Source organism: Triticum aestivum, chromosome 3D, assembly GCF_018294505.1.
Source record: "Triticum aestivum cultivar Chinese Spring chromosome 3D, IWGSC CS RefSeq v2.1, whole genome shotgun sequence".
In the NCBI taxonomy this organism is placed as follows: Eukaryota; Viridiplantae; Streptophyta; class Magnoliopsida; order Poales; family Poaceae; genus Triticum; species Triticum aestivum.
The window spans coordinates 360,621,902-360,626,278 of record NC_057802.1 but is presented as its reverse complement, the minus strand read 5'-3'; positions in this window follow the sequence as shown (position 1 = coordinate 360,626,278).

Here is a 4,377-nt window from a genome sequence, read left to right as displayed (position 1 = left end):
AGCATACCCATGGAGGAGGTAGTTCGCACAACCATAATGGCTCCAAGAATGGTAATGGGAATGGAGGAGGCAACGGACAGAACCGCACCAACCCATCCACCCCAGCCAAGAGGGACCTGAGCCAAGTCACTTGTTTCAAGTGCCAGAAGAATGGACATTATGCCAATGAATGTCCTGAAGCCCAAAATGGAAATGGCAATGGAAGCTCTGGGAAGAAGCCGAACCCGTTCAACAAAGGACACGTGAACCACGTGAGCGTGGAGGAGGTTGAAGCTCAGCCTGATGCAGTAATAGGTAAGTTTTTGGTTAAGTCATTTACTGCAACCGTTCTTTTCGATACTGGTGCATCGCATTCATACATATCAAGGGGATTTGTGAATAAGTTTAAGATGTCCACCAAAGTTCTCAGAAACCCTATGTTAGTAACCTCGCCAGGAGCAGAGTATATGGCCACCCAAGGATGTTTTCAGATACCATTGGCCATTGGTAGGCATGTTTTCCCCTCAGACCTCATAGTTTTGGAGTCGCAAGGTTTGGATGTGATTTTGGGAATGGATTGGCTATCGTTGTATGGAGGAAACATCGACTGTGCCAGCAAGACGATTTTGCTCACCACCCCGGAAGGGAAAAGGATCAAGTATGTATCCCGGCATATGCCGAAGAGGACTCAAGTAAATTCCTTATCAGGAGTTGTACAGGAGGAAGTACCAGTGGTGAAGGATTATCCGGATGTATTTCCAGAAGAGTTGCCAGGCATGCCACCAGATAGAGACATTGAGTTCTTGATTGAACTTTTGCCAGGCACAGGGCCAATATCTAAGAGACCGTACAGGATGCCCGCAAAAGATTTGGAGGAAATTAAGAAGCAGATCAAGGAGTTACTGGATAAAGGCTATATTCGCCCAAGTTCGTCACCTTGGGGATCACCAGTACTTCTAGTGGAGAAGAAAGATGGATCGCTGAGGATGAGAGTTGATTACCGTGGATTGAATGAAGTAACCATCCAAAAACAAGTACCCACTGCCGATGATCAATGATCTCTTTGACCGCCTACAAGGAGCTAAAGTATTTTCCAAGATCGATCTACGATCAGGATACCATCAGTTAAAGATTCGAGAGCAGGATATACCCAAGACGGCATTTACCACCAGATATGGATTATATGAGTATACCGTTATGTCATTTGGTCTGACTAACGCACCTGCCTATTTCATGAACCTGATGAACAAAGTGTTTATGGAATTTTTGGATAAGTTCGTCGTGGTGTTCATTGTTGATATTTAATCTTTTCCAAGGATGAGGAAGAGCATGAGGAGCATTTGCGATTGGTACTTGAGAAGCTTAGAGAACACCAGTTATATGCCAAGTTCAGCAAGTGTGAATTTTGGCTGAAGGAAGTTGGATTCCTTGGACATGTTATTTCTGGAGAAGGAATAGCAGTAGACCCTGCCAAGGTAGATACAGTGACAAGTTGGGAATCACCCACGACAGTTGGAGAAATTCGGAGTTTTCTTGGACTTGCAGGATACTACCGGAGATTCATCGAGAATTTCTCGAAGATTGCTAAGCCCATGACTGAGCTATTGAAGAAGGACACCAAATTCATTTGGACTGAGGAATGTGAAGCTAGTTTCCAGGAGTTGAAGGAACGATTGGTTACCTCACCAGTGTTGATTCTGCCAGATCAACGCAAGGATTATGAAGTTTATTGCGACGCTTCTCGTCGAGGACTTGGAGCAGTGCTTATGCATGAAGGAAGAGTTGTGTCATATGCTTCACGACAACTTAAACCCCATGATAAGAATTATGCTACGCATGATTTGGAGTTAGCAGCCGTGGTGCATGCATTGAAGACATGGAGGCATTTTCTCATCGGAAACCATTGTGAGGTGTATACGGATCACAAGAGTTTGAAGTATATTTTCACGCAGAAGGAGTTAAATCTCAGACAGAGGAGATGGTTGGAGCTCATTAAAGACTATGATATGAGATTGCATTATCACCCAGGAAAGGCTAACGTAGTAGCAGACGCGTTGAGCCGCAAGAGTCATGTCAACACCCTCATGACAGGAGAGATACCTTAGGAGTTAGCCGAGGACCTTCGCGAGCTATGTTTGGAGATAGTCCCAAGAGGCTATCTAGCGACATTGGAGATTCAGTCTACCTTGATGGAAAGGATCAGAGAAGCTCAGAAGACAGACAAGGAGATTGAAGAGATAAAGGAGAAGATGAGCAAAGGAAAAGCCAAGGGATTTCGTGAGGATGAGCACGATACCTTATGGTTTGAGGACCGCGTATACGTACCAAATGATCCGGGGATCAGGAAGTTGATTTTGCAAGAAGCCCATGATTCACCGTACTCGATTCACCCAGGAAATACGAAGATGTATTCGGATTTGAAGAATATTTTCTGGTGGACCGGAATGAAGAAGGATATTGCGGAATACGTAGCAGTTTGTGATGTGTGTCAAAGAGTGAAGGCAGAGCATCAGAAGCCAGCAGGATTGCTACAACCATTGCCGATACCCGAATGGAAGTGGGATAAAATAGGCATGGATTTTATCACCGGATTACCCAGGACTCGTTCAGGCTATGACTCAATATGGGTTGTAGTCGACCGTTTGACGAAAGTGGCTCATTTCATTCCAGTGAAGACCACTTACACCAGTGCTAAGTTGGCAAAGATATACATGACCAGGATCGTATGTTTGCATGGAGTTCCGAGGACCATTGTATCAGACAGAGGAACCCAATTTACCTCGAAGTTTTGGAAGCAGTTACATGAAACATTGGGAACCAGGCTGGAATTTAGTACCGCTTTCCACCCACAGACAGATGGACAGACCGAGAGAGTCAACCAGATTTTGGAGGACATGTTGAGAGCATGTGCACTAGATTATGGATCCAGTTGGGATGACAATTTGCCATATGCGGAGTTTTCTTATAACAACAGTTATCAGACCAGTTTGAAGATGGCCCCTTTCGAAGCCTTGTACGGAAGGAGGTGTAGAACGCCGTTGTTATGGGACGAAGTTGGAGACCGTCAGTTGTTTGGACCAGACTTGATTAAGGAGTCTGAACAGAAAGTGAGGATGATTCGCGATAGGCTCAAGGTAGCCCAGTTCAGACAGAAGAGTTATGCTGATTCTAAATGAAAGGAGACAATTTACGAAGTCGGAGACCGAGTTTATCTTCGAGTATCACCACTCCGAGGAGTGAAGCGCTTTGGAGTTAAGGGAAAATTAGCGTCCCGTTTTATCGGACCATACAGAGTTGTGGAACGTATGGGAGAGGTTGCTTACAAGCTGGAATTGCCCGAAGGATTGTCTGGAGTACATGATGTATTTCATGTTTCGCAGTTGAAGAAGTGCCACGCAGAGATGGCTGAGATACCACTGAGAGATACTGTACCACTGGAAGCGATTCAGCTGGAAAGTGATTTGACCTATGAGGAGAAACCAGTTAAGATTCTTGAGTATGCCAGCCGAGTTACCCGCAGCAAGGTTATCAAGTTTTGCAAAGTTCAGTGGAGTCACCACACGGAAGATGAAGCCACCCGGGAGCGAGAGGAAGATCTACGGAAGGACCACTCCCACCTGTTTTCTAGCCAACCCAAATCTCGAGGGCGAGATTCATCTTAAGGAGGGTAGGTTTGTAACATCCCAAATTTTCAATTTGGTATGTTATACATAGATCATCATTGCATATCATGTTTTATTGCATTTTGACAAATCCTCGATAAATCCTAAGCAACTCAAGGACCCTCCGAGAGAGTTGGGGATTTTCTTGAATTTTCATATTTGATTTTCATCAAATATAAGACGAGGATTTTGGTTTTTAATTATTTTCTCTCCGGAAAAATATTTCATCTTATACATAAACGAGAGGAGAAAATATGACTTCTCCAAAACAATTGAAATACTGGAGGAAAAATGTTAAAATCATTTATTGGAATTTATTTGGATTTTATTTGCAATTTTTATTGCATTAAAAATATTGCATGTTTTCAAAATATTTATTTTGTGTTAAAAAAATGTTCACCCTATTCTAGATTTTCTAACTAGACGGGGAAAATTTATTTTATATTTTTCTGATTTCTATTTATTTTTCTGTGAATTATTTTCCATGGAACTTATTTAAAAAAAAGGACGCGCGCGCCCGCTGGGCCGAGCCCAGGCCGCCGGCCCACCCCGCGCCCCTCTCCTCTCCCCGCACGACGCCGCCGTCGCCATGTCCATGGCGAACACGGGAAGCCCCGCCGCCGCACCTTGCCCCCTCCTCCAAGCTTGCTTCCCCCCTCTTTATATACCCCCCTCTCTCTCTCCTCTCATCCCGCCGCCGCCGCACTTGCCCGCCGCCGCCGCCGCGTTCGTCGCC